Source organism: Palaemon carinicauda, chromosome 17 (assembly GCF_036898095.1).
Source record: "Palaemon carinicauda isolate YSFRI2023 chromosome 17, ASM3689809v2, whole genome shotgun sequence".
In the NCBI taxonomy this organism is placed as follows: Eukaryota; Metazoa; Arthropoda; class Malacostraca; order Decapoda; family Palaemonidae; genus Palaemon; species Palaemon carinicauda.
This window is the reverse complement of record NC_090741.1, coordinates 49,708,438-49,718,252: the sequence shown is the minus strand read 5'-3', so window position 1 is coordinate 49,718,252 and position 9,815 is coordinate 49,708,438. Positions and strand designations below refer to the sequence as shown.

The 9,815-nt window shown below is 28.2% G+C and overlaps 1 pseudogene; it reads left to right on the top strand.

Annotated features, from left to right (window-relative positions):
• The window catches only part of LOC137656068 (GDP-L-fucose synthase-like), a 9,743-nt pseudogene extending 1,217 nt beyond the window's left edge, over positions 1-8,526 (top strand).
• The last annotated feature ends 1,289 nt before the right edge of the window (positions 8,527-9,815 follow it).

The window sequence follows — 9,815 nt, the reverse complement described above, 5'->3', positions numbered from 1 at the left end:
TAAAAAAAAATTTGTTGCAAAAAAAAAAAATTATCATAAAAACCTGAAAAATCTCAATCTTCCTCACATCAAAAAATAAAATGAAATAATGATATAACGATAATAATAAATTATAATGAATTCAATCGAGGGAAATTCCGCTCCAGCCTAAATGACCTCGTCACCTTTCATTATCAGGTCGTATTATCAGTAGGTAAAGGAAATCTATCAAAATTTCAATAGGCCTATATTATTCACGAAGTGCCCCTGAGATTCCACAGACTTTAGCTCGCATGTCTCATTTCTAAAACAAATGACGCAGGGGAATTCCTTCATATCATTTCGGTAACTAGGCCTATATATAATTACTTTGAATTAGACCTACTTAGGGATTATTAAGTGAGACCAGGATAACGCTAATGATATATGTACTATATATATATATATATATATATATATATATATATATATATATATATATATATATATATATATATATATATATATACATATATATATGTATAATATATATATATATATCATATATATGTGTGTATATATTTATATGTATATATATATACATATATATATATATATATATATATATATATATATATATATATATATATATATAATGTGTGTGTGTTTTGCTAAAAGAATTGGATTATCTCCCTTCCATGATCCAGCATTAGTGCAAAAAAGACGTCTTTTTTTCCCTTTCACTTACAAATTCACATATTAACCACACCAGCCATTATTCCACTTAGCTAATTGAACGATGAGCAGTTGTTCATATCTATCTATCTATCTATCTATCTATATATATATATATATATATATATATATATATATATATATATATATATATATATATATATATATATCTATATATATCTGAGTGGGAACACCTTAACGTGTTGAAAGGATTTGTGCATCGCCATGATCAGTAAAGCTGTACTAGTCAGAGCCACCCTTACAAGGTTAATTTATTGAGAACTAAAGTCTCCCACCATCACCAACCCGCAATAGGCAGCGTGGCGATGAAAACTGGCCAAACCCCAGACATGAATAGGGACTTGTCTGAGGCCTTTGTCCTACAGTGGAATAGAAACGACTTTATTTGGTGTTTTATATATATATATATATATATATATATATATATATATATATATATATATATATATATATATACTGTATATATATATGAATATATATATATATATATATATATATATATATATATATATATATATATATATATATATATATATATAAATATATAATATGTAAAATATATATACATATACATATAAATTATATATTTGGTGTTTTATATATATATATATATATATATATATATATATATATATATATATATATATGTATATAAATATATAATATATAAAATATATATTCATATATATATAAATCATATATATTTGGTGTTATATACACACACACACACACACACACACACACATATATATATATATATATATATATATATATATATATATATATATATAAATATATATATACTGTATATATACATATATATATATATATATATATATATATATATATATATATATATATATATATATATATATATATATATATATAAGAACCTTACTAATACTCTAACTTACCAACGTCCTTCTTCTTCCAGGAATCGAGAGGAAACTCGAGCAATAATGGAAAAACACAAACCAACACACGTTGTTCATCTGGCAGCCTTTGTTGGTGGATTGTACAAACATTTGAGATACAGCTGCGATTTTTTAGTGAGTTTTTGTATAAAAAATATAATTTTCTCATATCATAAATTACAATTTTATAATGCCATTGCCTCTGTACCATGGTCTTCCACTGTCTTGGGTTAGAGTTCTCTTGCTTGAGGGTACAGGCAGACACACAATTCTTATTTTTTCATATTTCAATGCCATAGCCTCTGTACCATGGCCTTCCACTGTCCTGGGTAAGAGATCTTTTGCTTTAGGGTACACTCGGGCACACTATTCTATCTTATTTCTCTTCCGCTTGTTTTGTTAAAGCTTTTATATTTTATATACGAGATATTTATTTTAATGTTACTATACCTTAGAATATTATATTTTTCCTTCTCTCCTTTCCTCACTGGACTATTTTCCCAGTTGAAGCCCTGGGCTTGTAGCATTTTGCTTTTCCAAGTAGGGTTGTAGCTTAATAATTAATAATAATAATAATAATAATAATAATAAAATTCTTATTTCCTTTCCTCACTGGGCTATTTTCCCAGTTGAAGCCCCTGGGCTTATAGCATTTTGCTTTTCCAACTAGGGTTGTAGCTTAGCAATTAATGATAATAATAATAATAATAATAATAATAAAATTTTTATTTCCTTTCCTCACTGGGCTATTTCCCCAGTTGAAGCCCCTGTGCTTATAGGATTTTGCTTTTCCAACTAGGGTTGTAGCTTAGCAATTAATAATAATAATAATAATAATAATAATAATAATAATAATAAAATTTTTATTTCCTTTCCTCACTGGGCTATTTCCCCAGTTGAAGCCCCTGGGCTTATAGCATTTTGCTTTTCCAACTAGGGTTGTAGCTTAGCAATTATTACTACTACTACTACTACTACTACTAATAATAATAATAATAATAATAACTTTGATTCACTTCATGATAAGTGTTTGTTACATTCTAGTGTTTAGAAAAAAGAATTTTATAAATATTTTATAAGACTATGAAAAGCCTAAAGTCCGTAAGATTAAATTCACAAATCTCTTAAGGACGCAATAATTTATTTTGCAGCGATTTTGATATTTCATATTCTCCGATTTATTCATGCCATCATTTTGAAGTTTATTAATCTCCTTATAATTGGTTATTACTATTTTCAATTTTTTTTTTTCAATGAGGCGCATTTGCACCGAGTCGCAGCAATGCCCTTTTAGCTTGGAAAAGTTTCCTGATCCCTGATTGGTTGGACAAATTTCCTGATCGCTGATTGGTTGGACAAATTTCTTGATCGCTGATTGGTTAGAATTATCTTGTCCAACCAATCAGCGATCAGGAAACTTTTCCGAGCTAAAAGGGCATGATCAGGAAACTTTTCCTAGCTAAAATGGCATGTCCAACTAATCAGCGATCAAGAAACTTTTCCGAGCTAAAAGGGCACCCCTGCAAGTCGGCCCAAATCTGCCTCACTAAAAAGAATTGACTATAAATCTTAGATTTTGACAAGCAAATGTCTCGGAGATTTTAGTAGCATTACGTTGTCCTTCACTGTTAAAAATTTGTATTACAAAACGGTAAATGTCTGGAAACATTTATTCCACGATTTTTACCGTTCCAAAAACGGATATATTGACGTAAAGGAGTGATATTACGGTCACCAACCCGTAAAAGATAATAAAAAAAGTCGGGTAAAATGACGGTCGCCTGTATTTTACTCAAATACGGTTGAGAACAGTATATTTTTACGAAGAATTTCCGATTAAAATCACGTCTTTATTTTTTTTTTCTTCTTTTTTTTTCTTTTTTTTTTAGAATGATATTACGGTCACCAACCCGTAAAATATAAGAGAGTAAGGCAAAATAACGGTCGCCTGTATTTTACTGAAATATGGTTTAGAACACTATTTTTTATTGAGAATTTTCTATTGAAATTACGTTTTTTTTTTTTTTAAGAATGATATTACGGTTACCAGCCCGTAAAAGATAACAACAAATATGGTAAAATGACGGTCGCCTGTATTAACAAAGTAAGGTAAAATGACGGTCGCCTGTATTAACAAAGTAAGGTAAAATGACGGTCGCCTGTATTTTACTGAAAATGGTTTAGAACAGTATATTGTTACGGAGAGTTTCCGATCAAAATTACGTTTTTTTTTTTTTTTTTTTTTTTTTTTTTTTTTTTTTTTTTTTTTTTTTTTTTTTTCACTAGCCAAAGATCATAAACAAACTTCTTCTTCTTCTTCTTCTTTCTACAGACCTACAACTTTCGCATTAACGACAACGTCCTGGACTCGTGCAAAGAGCTCGGTGTAAAGAAGGTTGTGTCCTGCCTCACAACGTGTGTTTTTCCTGACAAGACAACTTACCCCATCGATGAAACCATGGTAAGATAGGACAACTTTGGTTCCCAAATGATTTAGTCTCTGTTGGCGGGCAAGTAACTTATTAATCTTGTAGGTTAACCAATTTACTTAATTACACTGTTAAAAATGTGCAGATATTTATTATTATTATTATTATTAGTAGTAGTAGTAGTAGTAGTAGTAGTAGTAGTAGTAGGTCAACCAATTTACTTTACTTACACTGTTAAAAATTTCCAAATATTTATTATTATTATTATTATTATTATTATTATTATTATTATTATTATTATTATTATTATTATTACTTGCTAAGCTACAACCCTAGTTAGAAAAGCTAGATGCTATGAGCCCAGGGGCTCCAACAGGGGAAAAAAGCCCAGTATGGATAGGAAATAAGGAAATGAATAAACAATATAAGAAATAAATTAACAATAAAACATTCCAAAAACAGTAACAAAATCAAAACAGACATGTCATATATAAACTATAAAAAGACTTATGTCAGCCTGTTCAACATAAAAAAATATTATTATTATCATTATTATTATTATTATTATTATTATTATTATTATTATTATTATTATTATTACTATTATAATTATTATTATTATTACTTGCTAAACTACAACCCTAGTTAGAAAAGCAGGATGCTATAAGTAGGGGGCTCCAACAGGGAAAAATAGCCTAGTAAGGAAAGGAAATAAGGAAATGAATAAACAATATAAGAAAAAATTAACAATAAAATATTCCAAAAACAGTAACAAAATGAAAATAGATATTTCATATATAAACTATAAAAAGACTTATGTCAGCCTGATCAACATAAAAAAAATATTATTATTATTATTATTATTATTATTATTATTATTATTACTTTCTAACCTACAGCCCTAATTAGAAAAGCAGGATGCTATAAACCCAGGGGCTCCAACAGGGTAAAATAGCCCAGTGAGGAAAAGGAAACAAAGAAAAAAAAATATTCTAAGAAATGTAACAACATTAAAATAAATATCCCCTACATAAACTATACAAGCTTTTAGATTCTAATAGCCCAGTGAGGAAAGGAAACAAAGAAAAAAAATATATTCTAAGAAGAGTAACAACATTAAAATAAACATCTCCCACATAAACTATAAAATCTTTTAGATCCTATCTCATATAAAAAACATATATTATTATTATTATTATTATTATTATTATTGTTAATATTATTATTATTATTTCTATTATTATTATTAGCCAAGCTACATCCCTAGTTGGAAAAGCAAGATGCTATAAACCCAGGGGCTCCAACAGGGTAAAATAGCCCAGTGAGGAAAGGAAACAAAAAAAAATATTCTAAGAAGAGTAACAACATTAAAATAAATATCTCCCACATAAACTATACAAGCTTTTAGATTCTAATAGCCCAGTGAGGAAAGGAAACAAGGAAAAATAAAATATTCTAAGAAGAGTAACAACATTAAAATAAATATCTCCCACATAAACTATAAAATCTTTTAGATCCTATCTTCTTCATCCACAGATTCACAATTATTATTATTATTATTATTATTATTATTATTATTATTATTATTATTATTATTATAACTTTCTAAGCCACAACCCCTAGTTGGAAAAGCAAGATGCTCTACTCCAACAGGGTAAAATAGCCCAGTGAGGAAATGAAACACAGGAAGAATAAAATACCATAAGAAGAGTAACAACATTAAAACAAACATCTCCTCCATAAACTATAAAATCTTTTAGATTCTATCTTCTTCGTCCACAGATTCACAATGGGCCACCTCATGATTCGACTTTAGGCTACAGTTACGCCAAGCGGATGATACTGGTATTGAACAAGGCTTATAAAATGCAATACGGATGCCATTTCACCTCCGTTATACCGACGAATATCTACGGGCCGTACGATAACTTTAATTTGGAGGATGGACACGTCTTGGCTGGATTAATCCATAAGGTTATTTGGAATCCGTTTTTAATAGTATTTCATATATGTTGATGTTTATATATGTATATATGTTGATTTTATATATGATGTTTGTATATATATGTATATATATATATATATATATATATATATATATATATATATATATATATATATATATATAAATATACATATATATATATGTATATGTGTGTATATATAACTCTATGTATATATATATATATATATATTATATATATATATATATATATATATATATATATATATATATATATGTATATATAACTCTATGTATTTATATATATACATATATATTATATTTCTTTTTATACATATTCATATACATATATATATATTTATAGATATATATGTATATATATTTATTTATATATATACATTTATATATATATACATATATATATTTGCGTGTGTATACAGTATATATATATATATATATATATATATATATATATTATATATATATATATATATATATATATATAGTATATATATATATATATATATATATTCATATATATATATATTTATATTTATCTATATATATACATTTATATATATATATATATATAATATATATATATATATATATATATATATGTGTGTGTGTGTGTGTGTACAGTATATATATATATATATATATACATATATATATATATATATATATATATATATATATATATATATATATATATATATATATATTGAAACCCCAAACTAATTAACATCCTTTCTCCCAGGGCTACCTCGCAAAGCACAAAAACATCCCATTCACAGTATATGGATCAGGCACTCCCCAGAGACAATTCATCTACTCGATCGACCTGGCAAAACTTATCCTGTGGACTGTGAGGGAATATGAGGAAATCGATCCTATTATCCTTTCAGGTGAGTCTTGGTGAATGAGGACACTTATATCACTTATATTACTTATTACTTATTGCTTGTTACTTGTTACTTATTACTTATTACTTCTTGCTTATTACTTATTATATGTAGGTTACTCTATGGCATATTATTATTATCATTATTACTATCCAAGCTACAACCCTAGTTGGAAAAGCAAGATGCTATAAGCCCAGGGGCTCCAACAGGGAAAAATAGCCCAATGAGGAAAGGAAATAAGGAAATAAATAAATGAAGAGAACAAATTAACAATAAATCATTCTAAAAAAAGGAACAACGTCAAAACAGACATGTCATAAATAAACTATTAACAACATCAAAAACAGATGTGTCATAAATAAACTATAAGTAGATTACATTTATAAACAGATGTGATGTTGATTTATATTACTTTTCAGCTGTAATTGTTATCATAAGTAGGTTACTCCATATAAGTAGATTGCATTTATTAAAGGATGTGATGTGTATTGAGGCCTTATATTGATATCTTCTATAGCCAAATTTTTTTTAGTGAGGCAGATTTGCACCGACTTGCAGGGGTGTCCTTTTAGCTCGGAACAGTTTCCTGGTCGCTGATTGGTTGGACAAGATCATTCTAACCATTCAGCGATCAGGAAAATTTTCCGAGCTAAAAGGGCCCCGCTGCGAGTCTGTGCAAATCTGCTTCACTAAAAAAATTGACTATAGTCAGTCCTGATGCAGGGGTACACATAAAGTTATTTGCAACACGTTTGCAATGCTACAATTATATCAGTCAATAAAGTTTATTGGGATTAAAATAGGTGTCTACTGATAAATTCAAGTCAATATGTTGCTTATATTGCCAGCCCACCAATCAGTGAATTTTTGCAAAATTGAGTTAGGTTAATATTTGGATGACTGATTACTCGAAAAAACCCTAGTGGTGGATGGCAATAACCAATGGTTAAAAGTTTTTAAAGGCCAGGGACAGTGACAATTCCCTAGCAAGCAGGACAATGCCCTAGAGACTGAAATTTTATTAGCATCCAAGCCCCCTCTCCACCTAAGCTAGGCCCAAGGCGGGTCAGCTAATGGCTGCTGATGACTTAGCAGGTAGACCTGTGGTCACCTCCAAAGCACCCATCCTTGGTTTCACAAGGATGGGTGCTGACACGAAAGGAACTAACGAGTTTGAGAGGGAATTGAAGCCAAAGCTGGCCTTCACCATGCAGAGACGTTACCAATAGCCCACACAAAACTTTAAAACCTAGCACACGAAACCTAAGAATCTGACGTGATCGTCAGTGGTGAGCTTATACAAAACACTAAGACGCAAATCTCTATTTCCAGTCGACAAGGGAAGACGAGGTATCGATCAAAGAGGTAGCAGAGATGGTAGCTGAAACCATTGACTCCAGGACGAGATCCTGTACGACTCCTCGAAGTCCGACGGTCAGACCAAGAAGACAGCGAGCAACTCCAAGTGAGGAATATTTGCCGGACTTCAAGTTCACGCCCCTCCGCCAGGGGATCAAGGAAACGGTTGACTGGCTGGAGATTCATTACGAAAATGCCAGAACATAGGTTTTTCTGAACTACAGACTTATCTAACTTTAGTGTCAGGTGTATATTTTCTATGCGTAAGGCATATTTTGCATGAGGATAAAATTAAATGTAAAGAAGGTTTGGTTTTGGAATTTATAGAATCAGAAATAGTTAATATTCAATGTTTAATTACTTTCTTGGAGTTTCAGAGTAATTTAATCTTTCAAGTAGTCAGAGATATTTCTATTCAATAAACCACTTTGGGTGTTTTATATGATTTAGAACGTTATATATATATATATATATATATATATATATATATATATATAATATATATATATATATATATAATATATATATATATATGAACTAGACAATAATGTTAACAGAAAAACAATAAGTCGAATTCTGAAAATATTTCCTATTACGTCTTGAAATGTTACAGTTATAAGTAAAAAATAAATCTTTGACATCAGTTGCCGTTATTTCAAGGCTTAAAACAGATGGCTTCTTTTGGCTTGTTGTATATAAAAAAACTCATATATTAAATGAAAATTGATGGCTTTGCTTACAAAAATACAACTAAAAATACGAAACATTTTGAAATAAATAGTTATATATTTTAAAGGAAAGGTTAAAGTGTATCAATTACCAAAAATTATTTCAAAATCTCCTCTGAGAAGAGTAGACCAATTTATTCACCAAAATTACTTATATGTTGTTTATAATATAAATATGCATTTTTATCTCTGAAAGAATTATGATGTTTGGCTTTCCTGTAAGTTATGTAAAAATTTAATTTGATAAACCACTTGCCGAGAAAATATTTGATTAATTCGGAACTGAAAAAAATCAACTATATAAATTTTCAAATAATATCAAGGGTTTTTCTTTTCATTACAAGTAGAACGCTTAAAATACATTGTGTTTAGTGCAAAAATTGATAGCTAAGAGAGAGAGAGAGAGAGAGAGAGAGAGAGAAGGAGAGAGAGAGAGGAGAGGAGAGAGAGAGAGAGAGAGGGGAAAAAATCGTATCCCACCACAACTTTCCAGAAGAGTCCGTCACCCATACCAGGTAGTTGGTATTGGAGCGTCATTGTTCTGTAAGTCTCTATATGGTAATATATATATATATATATATATATATATTATATATTATATATATATATATATATATATATATATATTTATATATTTATATATATTATATATATATATATATTTATATATTATATATGTATATATATACAAACATATATATATATATTTATATATATATATATATATATATATATATCTAAATCTGTATATTATACAGATATATATATATATATATATATATATATATATATATATATTATAT